At 36.1% G+C, this 19,016-nt stretch overlaps 1 long non-coding RNA gene across 2 annotated transcripts; it reads right to left on the bottom strand.

Annotated features, from left to right (window-relative positions):
• Nucleotides 1–721: 721 nt before the first annotated feature.
• LOC112442954 (uncharacterized) lies at nt 722–12,008 on the bottom strand. 2 transcript variants are annotated; one of them, XR_009491895.1, is made up of 4 exons: nt 11,900–12,008; nt 11,741–11,796; nt 8,357–8,499; nt 722–772 (listed from the first exon to the last, which is right to left on the bottom strand). It is a non-coding gene; the product is annotated as an uncharacterized lncRNA (long non-coding RNA). The 2 variants fall into 2 exon arrangements; XR_003031187.2 differs by lacking the exon at nt 722–772 and having other exon boundaries at nt 8,190–8,499.
• Between the last annotated feature and the right edge of the window lie 7,008 nt (nt 12,009–19,016).

Genomic DNA, 19,016 nt, shown 5'->3' with positions numbered 1-19,016 from the left:
CACTTCCTAGCAATGCACTCACTAAATTGAACAAGTTACTGGAGCTCTTAAACTTCCACTTTCCACTTGAAAAGTGAAGAAACTAATACTTATTACATAGGATTACATGAGTCTGTGCTCAGTTGAGTCCAACTCTTTGTGACGCTGTGGACTGTAGCCCTCCAGGCTCCTCTGTCAATGGGATTTCCTAGGCAAAAATACTGGAGTGGATTGCCATTTCCTCCTCGAGGGAATCTTCCTGACCCAAGTATCAAATCTGTCTCTTGCATTGCAGGTGGATTCTTTACTGCTGAGCCACCAGGGAAGCCCACATAGGTTTACAGATAGTATTAAAATAAACAGCAATGGCAAACTGCTTGACACATGATAGACATTTTAGTCAAGTTAACAATCTTCTTTAGTGTTTTTCTCTTTTAATGTTTCTTGAGAGATTGTTTTTCATATCACCCTGATCACTAGTGATGTTCCAGCCATTCTTCAAGTAGGTACAGTATTTATAAACTAAACATAGCCATGTTCATGCTCCTAAATTTCATATGTTGAAATCTTGACCCTGCAATGTGATGGTACTTGAAGACAGGATTTTTGAAAGTTAATTATGTCATGAGGGTGAAGCCCTCATGAATGAAATTAGTGCTTTGATAAAAGACAAAGAACTCCCTCACCTTTCTATCATGTAAAGAGAGTGGGAGGAGGGTCATTTATGGAATCAGATCCTTACCAGACACAGAAACTGCCAGCACTTTGATCTCGGACTTCCCAGTCTCCAGAACTGTGAAAAATAAATATTTGTGTTTATCCAAGCAGTCTGTATAACACTACTGCTATAGCAGCCCAAACAAACTAAGACATCTAGCTTCAGTAATGCCTTCCGTATAAAGACTATTGTCCACCTCATTCAGACTTAGCTATGAATCATTCTTACAAGGAGATTCCAGATTTATTTAATATTAAAAACTTCTCTTAGCAGATGAATTTACTTGTAATTAATATTCTTTTTTCACCATGCACCAAGTATGTACTACATTGTTAAGCAAACAAATTCTGAAGCATAATCAGTCTGCGTGCCTGCTAAGTTGCTCCAGTCATGTCTGACTTTTTGCAACCCTATGAACTGTAGCCCACCAGATCCGCTGTTCATGGGATTCTCTAGGCAAGAATACTGGAGTGGGTTGACATTCCCTCACTCCAGGGGATCTTCCCAACCCGGAGATCAAATCTGTGTCTTTTGTCTCTTATGTGTCCTGCATTGGCAGCTCGGTTCTTTACCACTAGCGCCGCCTGGAAAGTCCCATGCTCAATCAAACCTTTCTCTATTACATTCTTTTCTACATCAATACTCATTGAAAACAAGAGTAGTTCTGGTGGATTTCTGGGAGTTTTTGTTCACATCACTTTTGCAATGTGATGATGATATGAAGTGTTAACAGTTTCCAAAGCTTAACCAAATATTTGTAGATCTCTGTTTTCATTTAGAAATAATCTCTGAAATTTCCGACTGACTTGGGTTTGATCCCTGGATTGGATCAGTATGATCCCCTAGAGGAGCACATGGCAACCCACTCCAGTATTCTTGCCTGGAGAATCCCATGGGCAGAGGTGCCTGGTGGACTATGGTCCATAGGGTTGCAAAGAGTCAGAAATGACTGAAGTGACTTGGCATGCATGCACGCTATATCCAAAGTCACTCTGATGAGCAAATTCAGTTACCTTCTAAAATAAAAATATGTGTATTTTTATGGTTAAGCAAGTAGAAGAAACTTTATTTTGAGGGACTCCTGAGGCAATGATATGTATCAAAAAATAATTATATCAACAAAAATAATTATTTTATATTTACAATAAACTACTTATCTATCTAACATATAGGTGTCTTTATTTAGGTGTGTTTGATTTCTTTATTTTTTAATATCAAGGAATATAATTAGCAATTAGAAATTATTATTTCCATCTATCTATCTGTATGTCTATCTGATCTATCCATCAGAACATGTAAGGTTAATAGCATTGGCCCTGTCTAATCAGAAGTTGATACAGTGATGAATATGCTGCATCCAGCTGACAAGTGGAGCAGAGAAGAAGTTAATATAGAGAACAATAGAAAGACTATCTTGTTATACTCCCTTATTCATCTGTTGAAGATGAGAAAGATCTTTGCTCCCAATTTAGATCTAAACCAGTCAAGACTGTCCACAATACTAACAGCCAATGTTGAGAGAACATGGCACGTCTTCAACATATTTAATGTCTTTTCCTCATAGTGTAAGCACTGACACTCTTGCACCTGCATTACATTGCATCGACATTTCTTCCTCTTCTATTCCATATTCTTGCCCTCTGACTTCCACTCACTTGGTTAATGTTTCCATAGCAATTTAAATAGTGAACCACTGTGAACTCATATAGTCATAAGAGGAGCTAAAAATACACTTTAATGCAGTGAATGGAACTAAGTGGAATGGAAAATAGCAATAATGATGTCATGAAATATTCAGATTTGATGATATTCACAGTGCAGAGATAATTATTTGTCCAGCTTAAATGGAACTATTGTTACTCTGGCCTTTTTATTGCTGAATTTAAGTTTTAACTAGTAAAGTATAAAAGAGATAGAAGACTTACTTTAGCTGAAATTCAATTAAGCCTCTCATTTCTATCAAAGACAGCCCTACAGATTTTTAAATGAATGAAAGTTTAATGTTTTAAATTAGGAGTATCCTCTTTTATCTAAAAAGTTGTAAAAACTTAGAAAAAATGTAAAGTCCTTAGAATAGTGTAAGACATTCTTAATTTGATGCAGCCTTTCTAGTATGGTGTAATACATTCTTATCAAAACAGTCTCATAGTTTAGGGCCCCAATGGGATATATCATGAACGTCAAAGAGCTATAAGCAAGAATTTGTCTTCTTTCAGAGAACAAAGAATACTTCAAGAAACAGCCTCAAAGGAAAACTATATCTCAAAAAAATTATTTGCACAAATGCAAAAAGAAGTTGACTTGGAAATGCCTCTTCATGTTTTTAGAAAACTGTATACAATTTTCTTTGTAAAAATTATTTCTTTGTTTTGTGAAGGCTTTTAAAAATAGAATCACACTTAAAATCCTAATAGAGCATTATACACTGAGTTAATCACTATGAATTACTTTATCATTAAATGGATAAGATAACACATTCCTTAAAAGGAAATTGTAGGATTAAATGAGATAGTTAAGTCCTTGGCACAGGTTCTAGCACATACTGCAGTCAAGGAAGTGAAGTGAAATGAAAGTCGCTTAGTCATGCCCAACTATTTGCAACCTCATGGACTATAAAGTCCATGGAATTTTCCAGGCCAGAATACTGGAGGAGGATCTTCCTAACCCAGGGATCGAACCCAGGTCTCCCACATTGCAGGCAGATTCTTTACCAGCTGGGCCACAAGGGAAGCCCAAGAATACTGCAGTGGGTAGCCTATCCATTCTCCAGTGGATCTTCCCCACCCAGAAAATCAAACTGGTGTCTCCTGCATGGCAGGTGGATTCTTTACCAACTGAGCTACCAGGGAAGCCCACAGTCAAGGAAAGGCAGCCAATTATTATGAAAGGTCTAAAAAGAGATTTTGGGGGGAAGGGTACTAATGAAGAAATTACTATTTTCTATATAACTGTAGTTGCATATTTTCTAATGATTTGAAAGTGTCTCATGTGAAAACTAAATTGATAAACAATAGTAGTGAAAGCAAATATAGGAGAAAGAGAAAAAAAAAAAAAGAATAAGAAAGTGAACAGGAGGATCAAAATAAAACTCATTAAGCTAGTAATGATAAATGGCCAACAAAAAATCTTGACTGAGAGATATATTCATGGATTTGCTACTGGGAAGACATTTTGTTTGCCAAATAATTGTGAATTCATTCTCCCTTTGGATTACAAAATTTGTTAATTTTCTGCTTAAAAGAGTCAGAATATTAATATGAAATGCATGCTTTGAGGATTAACTATCAAAGTCACTACTAATTACTGAAATGAATCAATGGCTAAAGGACTATGAAGACTTCTGTTACCAGAAAACATTAGCTTTACAAGGATAAACTGCTAAGAAGTTTATGATGATTATTATTTATTAAAGAGTATTTATAGCATTGTGATTTTTTTTAACTTTGACTCAAAGACAAAGCAAAGCATCTTAACATCAAAGTCACTTCATTAACAAGAAATAGCAGGTCTCTGATCAATTTTTAAAGCCTACTGACATTCTGGTCATTATAAGTATATATTATTTACTAATTCCACAAATATAATCCACAGACTGCCAAGTCTCCAATATTTGTTGACTAGTAGATATTAACCTCATTCTTATCCTAGCTAAGAAAATGTTATTCCTCGAATAGCACCGTTTGATGATTCTTCGTTGTTCATAAAGAGTTACCCATTAAAATTGCAGTTCTGCTAAAAAAGGTAATTCCATGATTTTACTTATGGTTTCACTTAAGATCTATTAGTATTATTTTAACTATAGTGAGAGACTACCTTACAGGATATATGCATGAATATTATGGACAAATTTTACCTTAAAATATACTTAAAAATTATTATTCTTGACTCAATTAAATTTAAATATTAAGTTGATTTATGGCACATGTTTGTAATAATGTGCTACTTTAAGCTTAAAGTATAGTCCTATTTATTTCAGTTTTTGATCCAAAAAAGTAAATGTGCCTTGGTGTTTTTCTTTTCTTTGTACTTTTGGATTTGAATAGCAAGCACTTGAAGTTTATCTTTTATTTTCTTTATTTTCATTGTATTTTCTCTCCAAGGACTGTTAATTTAAACTACAAGGAAGTTGTAGGGAAATAAGAAATAAACTAGAAAGCAAACAAACAAAAAAACCTTTCATGTTATGTAAGACAATATACATGCTATGACCCCAAACACAAACTCTGTGGGAGAATCTAGACCTTGATGAGATTGCTATCCTAAAGCTGACACAGTCTCCTTAGACCTTGAGCATGCTATATATATTCTCCAAAGTGTGCTTCACTGTCTTGAAATATGGCCTTCAATCTTTGAATAAATGAGTGATAACATGTAAGGACTGATGGTGAAGCTGAAACGCCAATATTTTGGCCATCTGATGCAAATAACTGACTAATTGGAAAAGACCCTGTTGCTGGAAAAGATTGAAGGCAGGAGGAGAAGGGGACAACAGAGGATAAGATGGCTGGATGGCATCATGACTTGATGGACATGAGTTCGAGCAAGTTCCAGGAGTTGGTGATGCAGCCTGGAGTGCTGCAATCCATGGGGTCACAAAGAGTCAGACACAGAGAGGCTGCACTGAGCTGAAGAGCATTGAGTGGGTACATGAAAGAGTTCAAGAGCAGGACATACATTAAACACTCTAGAACAGATAAGTTACCAGAGAGGAGGGAAACAAAACCTTGCAGATAATTCTATTGTTATCAGGAGTTCTCATATTTTACTATGCACTAAGATCATTTGTCAATAACCTCAGATATGCAGATGACACCACCTTTATGGCAGAAAATGAAGAGGAACTAAAAAGCCTCTTGATGAAAGTGAAAGTGGAGAGTGAAAAAGTTGGCTTAAAGCTCAACATTCAGAAAATGAAGATCATGGCATCTGGTCCCATCACTTCATGGGAAATAGATGGGGAAACAGTGTCAGACTTTATTTTTGGGGGCTCCAAAATCACTGCAGATGGTGACTGCAGTCATGAAATTAAAAGATGCTTACTCCTTGGAAGGAAAGTTATGACCAACCTAGATAGCATATTGAAAAGCAGAGACATTACTTTGCCAACAAAGGTTCATCTAATCAAGGCTATGGTTTTTCCTGTGGTCACGTATGGCTGTGAGAGTTGGATTGTGAAGAAGGCTGAGCACCGAAGAATTGATGCTTTTGAACTGTGGTGTTGGATAAGACTCTTGAGAGTCCCTTGGACTGCAAGGAGATCCAACCAGTCCATTCTGAAGGAGATCAGCCCTGGGATTTCTTTGGAAGAAATGATGCTAAAGCTGAAATTCCAGGACTTTGGCCACCTCATGCGAAGAGTTGACTCATTGGAAAAGACTCTGATGCTGGGAGGGATTGGGGGCAGGAGGAGAAGGGGACGACAGAGGATGAGGTGGCTGGATGGCATCACTGACTCATTGGACGTGAGTCTGAGTGAACTCTGGGAGTTGGTGTTGGACAGGGAGGCCTGGCATGCTGCGATTCATGGGGTCGCAAAGAGTCGGACACGATTGAACGACTGATCTGATCTGATCTGAAAATCACTTGACTTCTTTAAACACAAGTTTCTGGGCCCCAAACACATTGTTTCTGATTCAGCAGGTGCAAATGTGAATTTCTAACAAGTTTCTAGGTAATAAAGATATGGCTGACTTAGACATCACAACTAAAGAAATGCATATCGTTACAACCTAACTTACTTGCATAGAAAGAACTCTACAAATGAAGCTGGAGACAAAAAATAGACAGGAAGTTTTTGCTGTAAGCCAGCACATGAATGTGAAAGCCAAGGGAGAATCCCAAATGGATGTGGCAGGTTAACAGAGGAGATACTGTTTCCCTTTCCCCTCTCACCAGGAATGCACATGCGCGTACACACACATGCACACACACACACACACACACACACACACACACACACATCCCACAATTATTTGGAAGATAATGTGAAAAGCCACTTTCAAAGGAGTGACCTAAAGAATTCAACCACAGTACTATTCAGAAAAAACAGTAAACTTTTCTAAAAGTGCTTAAACAGCAAAAAAAATCAAAGAATAATAAAAGTAGATCAAGAAACACATGAGTTTCACACAGTATTTTGTATCCTAAAATTTGTTACAGACAAGATAAACACTTAAAAGTAAAATCTGAAAGAAGAGGTCAGAAGGATCAAAACAAAAGAGGAAAGGTTATAAGACAAAGGTTGATAAAAAATGAGACGCTGAAGCTGAGAGTCATTCAAAAGAAAAAAGTAATATAACAAATAGAGAAATAATTCAATATTAAAAACAGTAAAAATAAAATGAATAATCTGGAAAAGTATGCATTAAGTGCTAGCTAGACCTGATGAAAAATACTCATAAACAGAATGGAAAGAAAGTATAAGAACAAAAGATAGAAATGAAGACAAATATAGACAAAATAATATATAAAAAACAATAAGTGAAAGAAAATATGCTTCAGTATATAGAAATTTGTCCTGAAATAAAAGAAATAAAGTTACATTGAAATAAAAAGACATAGTTCCACATACTGAATATATTCTGAAAGAGATAAAAACCCAAATGTGAAAAGAGAATCCTAAACTTATTAGAAGAAAATACATGAGGATACATTTAGATTGGATATAGGGAAAGATTTTTAAAATAGACTCAATTGATACAAATTATACTAGAAAGAATTAATAGATTTAACAATGCCAGAAGTTAAAGATTCTGAAGGTGAAAGACTGAAATTTCACATTTTATGAGAGTTGAATCAATGTGAAATCCCATTAACAAGGAAAACTCTAGAATATACAAATATATTTGTCCTTTGTTCTGGAGCAAAAAATCTTGTGTTCTTGTTATCAGTATGGGTATAATATTTTAATGAAATTTTAAAATACTTTATACGTTATTCCTATATTTTTAGAGAAATGTTGAAGAAATTATATATAAGATCATTCATGGATCTTTACTAAAATTGTGTTATAATACTGTATGCACAGTAAAACTCCAAATATGCACTATAAAATTCATGACACAAATTTGAAAACAGAAGAAATCAGTTTAAATGCACACTGTAATGACTACTAGGCTTTTCTTAAGTCTAAAGTATTTCAGTTCAAATCAACATCTCACATTATATTTTCTTCTGAATCTGTGTTACATCAGCTGTATGAAGGTGAGCTTTACAAATGGGATATCATGTCTTGAAATCTGTGAACATACTTTCCAGGTGACAACTGATTGGACTGGTAAAAGCCATCTGTAGGTCCTTTCTGGCCAATGAACATAGTTCAGTTAACAAAATCTGTTTAATATCAATTCTTTTCTGAGTAGGGTCCAAAATATTCTATCCTTTCTATGACAGACAAAGAAAGAAAGGACATATTGTGACGAGAAAGAGCTGGTTGGGGTTAAGCACTAAATCTGGAATCAGTGACATATGTTCAGCAATATTACATTTGTGATATGTGGCATATTAGTTAACTTTATTAAGTTTCAGGTTTCTGACTCAAAACACTAATTATAGTAAATGAGACCATGTAGGTAGATGTGTTTGGCATAAAGTAACCATTCAACATGCGCTATACATTTTCTTAATAAATACAATAATGCTGAAAAAAGAAGCACACACTGAGGAGCAATATTTTGAGACCGCCAAAGCCATGAGTAAATCAAGACTTGGGTTAGAGGAAGTTATCTCTGGAAGTAGAAACACTGGAAGAGACAGGATATGGGTGGGCTTCATATGGTGCCTTACAGTCAGGAGCAGTTTATCTGTGAGAAAAATAAAAGACAGCCTTAACCATTCTGTCTGAATTCTAATACGTTCTTATGTACACACTATATCCATGATAATCGGTGGTGCATTTATTGATACAATTTTACTTTTTCAGTATATTCCATGTACTCACACAATAAGCCCCCATTAATTAAGGCAATTAGTCTGCCTTCAAACATAACCACCTGTCTGTTCTGATAGTAATATAGATACTACTTCCTATTAGGCATTTCTGTATTTTTTAATTTTAATATTTGAAAAGTCTTCTCCCAGGTATTTCTGATAACAAGGAGACTGGGATGCTAGTTTGAGATGAAGATTCCTGAGGTCTGTATACAAGGGAAAACCTCTGATACTGAACCTCAGAATTTGATGGCCCTAATTGCTTACTCACAGAGAACTAAATTCTAGTTATATAAGGGTTTAATATTTTCTTTCCTTATGACTGTGATTTTCGAGCAGCTATTTGGGGTTATTTGATTCAGATTCTAAGAAATCTACATTTTAATAGTTATTCTAGGTAAAACCACTGCTACTTTCTATGCATCACTCTTGTAAGTAAAGCTTTAGTGTAATTAGTTTATGTATTCATCTGATACTATGCTAACTCAAATTGTTTTTAAAACTTTCAGATTACACCTGCGCATGTTTTTTCAGTTAAAATGCAATCAACTGGAAAGCTTAGTCCAACTCACAAGCCTTTTTTATATGATCTTCAGAGACCAATAAAGTACTGTTTATACTAAGCATTACATGAAAGCAGTAATTGATATAGGTTTCCAAGATTGATAGCCCTCCTAGACAGTAGGAAAATATTCTGCTTCCTTGAGTTGTATTGGATAAATTTATGAACACCCAGTTAGTATAATGAAACTTCTCCATGTGAAAACCCAATCCAAAACCTGAAGCAAGCAATATAAAAGGGTGTGTACATGTACCCTATGTATGTGAAGCTAAAATGATTATAAGGCAAAAGTTATACAAATTGAAGCAAAGAAAATGGTTTCTAGTGTCTTATGAATGACCTTTCTGATGTTGTCTTATATAACAAATGATATAGGTATTTGCTATTCATAAAAGATGGCTTCAAACGTTCTCCCACCTGCCTCATGGGCCTGATACTGTACATTTAGTGATTTATTAATGCACATTTGTACGTATCACAAAAAAAGAGATTCAGCTCATATACATAAAACACTGTCTGAATGTTTAAAAGAGAATTTCAGAGAGTTGGAAGGGTTACCATTTTATCACCAGCGTTTAAGGTTTGCTAAGAAAGAAAAAATCACTTGATGGACGTTTGTTTCCCTGGTATTTATTTTGTTTCATTTATTTAAAACAAAATCTCTCAAGCCATGTTCATTCTGTTCATATGTAATACATTTTATATATTTATTTGACTGATATTAAACTATCACACTATATTTGAATGACAACTGAGTGACAAGTGTTAAGTGTCTTCAGGGGAAAATTGTTTAACAAAAACATATTTTAAAATTTCCTATTGAATCAATCATTATTTCTAAAGCTAAAATTTTCATAGGAATGAAAGATGGATGAGATGGTGATAAAGGCAAACAGTTTTAATGATATTATGAGGTTTTGCCTTGTTTTGTCCCATGTTTGACAAACAGCGACATCTGTCTACAATCTGTCAATATGATGGATGGGAAGCATAAATCACATTATCTTATGTCAACACTCCTCTCAGAACAATATTTTAACATAAATTCAGTGCTATGTCATGAATGTGACCCTTAGGAATAAAAAAAGTACATATACTATTCAGCTGGATCCTATTTACATAGTTATTTTCAACCTCTTTTAATGTAGGAAGTCAAAACTTAAAAAAAAAAACAAAACTCAAAAGACATAAACCATTTTTCATACAGTTTGAAAGCTGGTAATGTATCCAAATGAAATCCTAAGAATATATGCTATTGTAAAGTCTGTATCGACACTGACATTTCCTCAGAAATCATGCTCTGAAGGTAATGCAATTAAAGCTTTCAATGCACAAGTTTGGAGTTTTGGCTAACATTTATTTCAGTGCACTTACTAAAGATTCATTCAACTGTAATACCTTCTTGACTTCAGTGTTGGAGCTGATGATTTTTAGCAATTTATAGTGTTCTGAAACATCACAAACCTTTAGCCACTGAGAAGCACCACTTCAAATAATAAAATACCTTTATAATAAAACTTTTTTTTAAACTCTAAGAATTTTGCCAATGTTTGTGAATATATAAAACGTGTTCTACAGGTCTTTGATGAAAACATTTTCTCATTTGTCAGGGTAATCTCTTTAGCATGGGTAATACGATTAGATTTTTTTATCTGTTTAGACAATGTTTTTAAGGTTTTCACATTTATCATTAAACCTTAAAAGATTCATTCAAATAAGCAGCGTCTGAGCTTCTCCTCATGGATCTCTAAACTCAAATACATTTGAAAGTGTTCCTTTTGTCACTCTGTGTGAGGAAAGGATGGCCTTTCCTGGCCATGACCTTGAGTCAATCCTAGACTATTCTTGTGTTAGAAGAAACATCATCCCCGCATGTTCCTACTGAACTGAAATTTTTCACCACCTGTAATAAATCAACTGAACTGCTTTCCCCTTAACAAATAACCGTCTAGTAGAGTTCCTTTCTGTTGCTTCTAAGTCTCTTCCAGTTATCCTCAAGCAGAGGTTAGCATGGCATGATCTTCTAATTGTTGTTCTGTCTAAAAGACTTTAGCCTCAATTCTCACGGCACAAAATGAAGTGATATTCTGGATACCTTTAACTTCAATATGATGAATAGAACCACCACAAGTATTAATCAAGGCACTGAAACATTATTGTCATTATTTTTGTCTTTTTATCTTGTTTGTTCATTACTAAATCATCTGACTTAAATCACATTTGCCAGAAATAAAAACAAAAGTCCATTTCATTTAGCACCATGTAGTTTAAATGGCATCCTGCCTAATTATTCACACAAAGAAGAGAACTTTGTTGTCAGTGGGTGTGATCACACCAAATAATTTAGACACTCAAACTCTGTTTTACCTCACAGTATTTGTCTATTTATTTAACCTTGATAATTATTCATTTTCTTTTTTTTTTTTTTACTAAAGCTGGCTATACACATAAACCCACCTGAAGGAAATAATGATTCAATTAAATTCATTAATATGATAATTAACCTGTAGCTAAAATATAGTTTGGAATCAACAAAGTTATTTAAACCTTACTTTGCTTTTCTTTTTTCCATGATGAATGTTTATATTCTCTGTCACAGTTTTCATCTCTGAAATTAAAACATAGGAAAGCTTATAAAATTAGGTAAAGACTAAGTTTATGTCTTTTAAATCCTGATTTGACAATAACTCTAATAGTCCTCATAGTTTTACCTGAAAATGGCAAGAGACTCAGACAAACTACCAGGCCAATCTGGAATTCCCAAGACAAGACATATATGAGGTCAGATAGGACAAGCCTTTATGATGGATTGGCTATTACTGGGAGATGAATGCAACTATGGTTTCAAGAGAGTCTAGATGTTCCCTTGACGTCCTTATTGAAATTCTGAATAAGGCTGCCTTCACTTACTGAACCATAAAGGTGGCAATAACCTTGGATATAAAAAAATAAGATATAAGATACTAGGAGACATGGTAATATAAATGGGGAAATCTGCATAACTTTGTTGAATCAATTTATTCCTGAGATAAATGAGAATCAGGAAACATTTGGACTTTATTTATAGAAATGTGAGACCAACATGTTCTTTCAAAATAGTCTTCTTGAACTCATTATAAATACATAAAAGATAATATGAATGAAGAGGACAATATTGTTTAGCAATAACTACAAAGAGGATCACATGGATGGTCCATTTTTCTTATATAGAAAGCAATTCTAAAGGAAAGGTAAATTAATTTTGAGAAGGAAGTGTAAACATTATAATGTAGCCCCCATGCTCAATTCCTCATTGCCCCCCACCCCTCCAAATCTAAGGAATTATTAGAAAATTACAAGAGGAATTATAACATTATTTAAATAGACAGTAGTTAGGAAAAATATAAACCTAAAAAGTAATTCATTTGTTGAGGATGACAAAAGAAGCTATGTTATGAGCTACTTGATAAAGTGGATGTTGTTGTTGTTCAGTCATGTCCTATTCTTTTGTGACCCCGTGACTGTAGCCCACCAGGCTCCTCTGTCCATGGGATTTCCCAGGCAAGAACACTGGAGTGGGTTGCCATTGTCTTCTCCATGGGATATTCCTACCCAGGGATGGAACCTGTGTCTCCTATTGGCAGGTGAATGCTTCACCAATGAGCACCCAGGGAAGCCTGAGGTAGTGGCTAGGTTTGTCCAATGTCTCATTTTCTCCTCTCCATGGGCATAGCATCCAGATGACTGATTGTTGAAAGTGTAATTACCTGCCTCAGCAACCGCTGAACAAGGCCAAGGAGCCCACTCAGTATTAAGGAAGACAATCCCAGAGCTAGAAGCCCACACTGAGAAAACTGACATATCTTAAATGAATTCAAGTACATCTCTTAATTTCAACTGTTAGCAAAGTATGGAGACAATATGTTTCTCAGCCATCTAGATGGTCTCAAATAGCATCTTTAACTTGAGTTAATACAGAATAAGAATGGGGGCTCTTCCTTTAGTTTCCTGGTGGCTAATGGAAAACTCAATTAATAGTGTGACTTTATTGCCAGTGTTCCAATATTCTTATTTTCTGCCCTTTTTCAATATGCTGTATGGTGTGTCAGAGACAGCACCTCCAGTATAAATCCTATGGCAGTAATGCATCATCTGATTCATTGTTGTGGGCTGCAGTACCCCTGATAGCATTTTTATTGTCCTAAAATTCAAAGAAGAAAAATATCAGGAGAATGTGATGCTTCCTTTAAGCATTCAAGACTGAGGTAAAAACAGAAAAAATTTGAAAGTAAAAGTTCTCAGTTATTTCCTTAAAATATTGGGGGTTGCTTGGATGAAAGCTGATGATTCTATAAAGAAAATTTTCAAAAGCAGGTGATTGTGGCCAACTCATTGCTGATTTCCATGGCATATCTGGGTTTATAATAAAGATAAGCCCTATAAGGGAGAAAGGCATTTTTAAAAGATGATATTTCTTAGAATTATACTTAAGAGGAAGAACAGGATGTCAGGTGAAGCACATGGGAAGTATTCCTTTCAGCATAAAGGCTGAAATCACAAATAAATCACACTAGGCAGAACAATTCCTATTATCCATATCACTAAAAGTCATTTTATCACCTTCTGACTGGCAGGGTCATTGTTATTCTTGTCGATTCCTCACAGAGTTTACATTAACAATTAAAAACACAGGAAAATTGAAAGTGTTAAACTCTTAGGGAAATGCCAGCAACACTATCATCCTTAGGGTACTAATAAACACCAACTGAGATCATTTTACCAAAAGCAGTCATTCTACCTCTGGAGTGGACAAAAGCATATGGGTAGCACTGAGCTCGGAGAAGGCAATGGCACCCCACTTCAGTACTCTTGCCTGGAAAATCCCATGGATGGAGGAGCCTGGTAGGCTGCAGTCCATGGGGTCACGAAGAGTCAGACACGACTGAGCGACTTCACTTTCACTTTTCACTTTCATGCATTGGAGAAGGAAATGGCAGCCCACTCCAGTGTTCTTGCCTGGAGAATCCCAGGGACGGGGGAGCCTGGTGGGCTGCTGTCTATGGGGTTGCACAGAGTCATGGGGTCACACAGAGTCGGACACGACTGAAGCGACTTAGCAGCAGCAGCAGGACTGAGCTACACCAGGAACATCTAACAGAAACACCACAGATCAGGGCCATGCTGCAGGTCTAAGACAAGCAAAGTACAAACAAGAGCTGAAAGCTGGAATGGTAGAGTAGGAGTTAAAGGGTAAGAAAGAAAGTTAAAGGGCAAGCCAGCCCCACCTTAAATACAGTATCACTGAAGAACCTGAAGACAATGATGAACTGAGTAACCTTATCAACCACAAACTGAAACCCAATCCAACTCTTAACTTGATTAACTCCTCACCCCACACTGTCAAAAGCCCAGCAGAAAGCACACCTAGTTCCAGGCATAAGACTGTTGACCCTAATTGCATTTGCAAAACCCCCTCATCTTTACCATACAAGGTAATGCAATTGCAGGAATAAACTATCATCACTTTCACAGGTGCCAAACTACAGAGTCAAAGGAAGAATATTATATAACAATGTGAGTCACCAGGGAACATCTTAGAATTCTGCCTACCACAGTACCGAAACCACATATGTCAAAATCTAAGAAATATAGTAGACATATTAATTGGCTCCTCTTCCCATTAAGAGCAGAACAGAGCAAGTGCAACAGCATTCAAGTCTGCTCCTCTATGTACTTAAAGACTATGGGCAATCCAAATTTTGAAACAAAATAATAACCTTTGGCTCTTAGATAAATCCCTGAAATCAAACTTAAAAAGAATTTCAATAAAGATAAGAAATTAAAGTTATGTCTCTCTTTTACTACTTGAAAAATAACACCAGGTGATTCCTATCATTCATGAAAGTAGTTATTAAGTATTTCAGAATGAAAGATTAATCATCAGCCCAATTATCATCCATATTTTATACTTCAACTAATTTTATTGCACATTTGGAATTTAAAGCTACAGTTACTAAATGTGGCATTTGGATACTATTACTTTGCCTAAATAATTTTAAATATTTAAGATCTTTCTATCAGTGAAACATAATTCACACACAATATTCCACAATAATATTTACTTACACTTTATTAATATTTAGCATGCTAAAAGAAAATAATTGTTGTTTAGTCACTAAGTCATGTCCAACTCTTTTTGTGACCCCATGGGCTATAGCTTGCCACTCTCCTCCATCCATGGGATTGTCCAGGTAAGAGTACTGGAGTGGGTTGCCATTTCCTCCTCCAGGGGATCTTCCCAACTCAAGGATCAAATCCATGTCTCCTCCATTAGCAGGTTGATTCTCTACAAATGGACCACGAGGGAAGCCAAAAGGGAAATTACCCATCAGCTAAACAAGGGTACATGGTAGTCAGGCACAGAGTCTGGTTTTTAAATCTAAAATATTTATACATGTTTACAACATCATGGGTTTCCCTGGTAGCTCAGCTGGTAAACAATCCACCTGCAGTGTGAGAGATCTGGGTTTGATCCCTGGGTAAGGAAGATCCCCTGGAGGAGGGCATGGCAACCCACTCCAGTGTTCTTGCCTGGAGGATCTCCATGGACAGAGGAGCCTGGAGGGCTGCAGTCTATGGGGTCACAAAGAGTCAGACAGGACTGGGGGACTAAGCATAGCACAGCACATATACCATCACATGTAAAATTTCATAAATAGAAAACAAAAATATTCAATATATGTTCAGAGAAAAAGAGAGGCATTTTGCAACAGGAAAGATTATAAAAGACTTCATAGAACTGGCGTTAGGAAATTTAAGATGGCGTAATTTGTATAATTAGAAGGGGAAAAAGAACATTCCATCAGAAAGGAACAACCTTGATAATCTAATAAAGAAGGAAGGTATAAATCATAATTGGGAAGCAGCAATTTGACTGGGAATAGTAATAGAGAATTATTACTATGATTTATGTGGGAGACAATTAAACCATCACTTCTTCAAGGAAAGATCTAATGGGAGAGACAAAAGGAGAAAGTTCTAGGTATTAGTAAGGTACTAAAAGTATAGTTTGAAAGAACTTTAACAACTGACTTAATATTCTTCATAAAGCAATATTCACTATTTTTTGCAGTGTTAAGAAGTCAGATGGATTTGTGGGATTGAAGACAGAACAAAAGTTGTGAGTTAATATTTTCAGAATGTAAACCATAATTTTGAATTTAATAAAGGGATTTATGAGAGGCAAAAGAGCCAAAATATTGTGAGAGGATACATCTGTCATTCAATCTATTAAAGATTTTTTTTTCTCCCTTCAGAATCCAGTTACCTAAGATAAGAATGGACTTCCCTAGCAGCTCAGATGGCAAAGAATCTTCCTGCAATTCAGGGGACCCAAGTTCAATCCCTGGGTTGAGAAGATCCCCTGGAGGAGGAAATGGCAACCCACTCAGGTATTCCTGCCTGGAGAATCCCATGGATAGAGGAGCCTGGCAACAGTCCATGGGGTCGCAGAGTCAGACACGATTGAGTGACAAACACACACAAGATAAGAATGAAATAAAACAGTAAGTTTGACCCCACCAAAAGTGGTTGACATGTGTCAGAAGTAAAAACTGTTTGAAAGGCAATTAAATAAGACAGATGCTAAGAATATTTTGAAAATTAAGAGTAAATAATGAAGAATGGTGAAGAAAGAAGAAAAAACTACATTAGGTGGTTGTTATAATTTCTAGGTAAAAGAGCTTGGAGATAGAGTGATTTTTAAACAATGGTGAGATCTAAGGTTAGATTTAACTTTGAATGTATATACCAAAGCTACTTGAGGTATACAAAGACCTGCAAGGTCAAAGAATTGAGAGAATCATCAACAGCTTAATTGAAGTCTCTGAAATATTGGCAGAATGGAATGAAAAATTACAATCAGGAGCACTAATAACTGAATATAATGGGAAAAGGTAAATAGCTAATATCAACATAACTTCAAATGTTACCATTAAAGTTCTTGGAATGAGTTTCAAAGGAAAGATGCTGAAATACTGAGAGGGTTACTGATAATTTTGAAGAAGCAATCAAGAGTATTGAATTTGTCAGTGCTATTTTTCCTAAGAAATGGTGGAGTAAGAAAAAATAAGATGTTTAATCATAATGTATACTACATGGGCTATATGAACAATATGATAGAAATTAAAAGGTCAAACAATTAGAAAACATGGTTCTTATGATTCTTTTCTTATAGTAGTTAAAGACAATGAAGGATTCTCTAAGCATATAGTGTTTCTATTGGAAAGTCATGGCTTATTTATAATACATTGAAGGAAAGTTTATGTGAAAAGCTACAGAATAATATAACAAGAAATTTAAGTAACAGAGAAAAATAATTCTTGGACAAGATAAAGAAGTAATTTTGAAGAAAGGGCTACTTTCAGAAAAACCAGACTACAGTTGTTGATAGCCAACTGAACATAGTATCTTATATTTTAAACTTTTAAATGCTGCTGCTGCTAAGTCGCTTCAGTTTTGTCCGACTCTTTGCAATCCTGTCAACTGTAGCATGCCAGGCGCCTCTGTCCCTGGGATTCTCCAGGCAAGAATACTAGAATGGGTTGCCACGCCCTCCTCCAGGGAATGTTTCCAACCCAGGGACTGAACCCATATCTCTTATATCTCCTGCATTGGCAGGTGGATTCTTTACCACCAGCACTACCTGGGAATCTGTATACAAATGAACATTCAGTTCAGTTCAGTTCAGTCACTCAGTCGTGTCCAACTCTTTGCGACCCCATGAATCACAGCATGCCAGGCCTCCCTGTCCATCACCAACTCCCGGAGTTCACTCAGACTCACGTCTATCAAGTCAGTGATGCCATCCAGCCATCTCATCCTCTGTCGTCCCCTTCTCCTCTAGCCCCCAATCCCTCCCAGCATCCGAGTCTTTTCCAATGAGTCAACTCTTTGCATGAGGTGGCCAAAGTACTGGAGTTTCAGCTTTAGCATCATTCCTTCCAAAGAAACCCAGAGCTGATCTCCTTCAGAATAGACTGGTTGGATCTCCTTGCAGTCCAAGGGACTCTCAAGAGTCTTCTCCAACACCACAGTTCAAAAGCATCAATTCTTGGGTGCTCAGCCTTCTTCACAGTCCAACTCTCACATCCACACATAACCACAGGAAAAACCATAGCCTTGACTAGATGGACCTTTGTTGGCAAAGTAATGTCTCTGCTTTTCAATATGCTATCTAGGTTGGTCATAACTTTCCTTCCAAGGAGTAAGCGTCCTTTAATTTCATGGCTGAAGTCACCATCTGCAGTGATCTTGGAGTCCGAAAAAATAAAGTCTGACACTGTTTCTACTGTTTCCCCATCTATTTCCCATGAAGTGATGGGACCAGATGCCATGATCTTTGTTTTCTGAATGTTGAGTTTTAAGCCAACTTTTTCACTCTCCACTTTCACTTTCATCAAGAGGCTTTTGAGTTCCTCTTCACTTTCTGCCATAAGGGTGGTGTCATCTGCATATCTGAGGTTATTGATATTTCTCCTGACAATCTTGATTCCAGCTTGTGCTTCTTCCAACCCAGTGTTTCTCATGATATACTCTGCATAGAAATTAAATAAGCAGGGTGACAATATACAGCCTTGACGTACTCCTTTTCCTATTTGGAACCAGTCTGTTGTTCCATGTCCAGTTCTAACTGTTGCTTCCTGACCTGCATACAGATTTCTTCAGAGGCAGGTCAGGTGGTCTGGTATTCCCATCTCTTTCAGAATTTTCCACAGTTTATTGTGATCCACACAGTCAAAGGCTTTGGCATAGTCAATAAAGCAGAAATAGATGTTTTTCTGGAACTCT

The sequence above is a fragment of the Bos taurus genome, chromosome 20, assembly GCF_002263795.3.
Source record: "Bos taurus isolate L1 Dominette 01449 registration number 42190680 breed Hereford chromosome 20, ARS-UCD2.0, whole genome shotgun sequence".
NCBI classification, from domain to species: domain Eukaryota; kingdom Metazoa; phylum Chordata; class Mammalia; order Artiodactyla; family Bovidae; genus Bos; species Bos taurus.
Note: the sequence above shows the minus strand (reverse complement) of the source record. Positions and strands in the feature narration are given on the sequence as shown.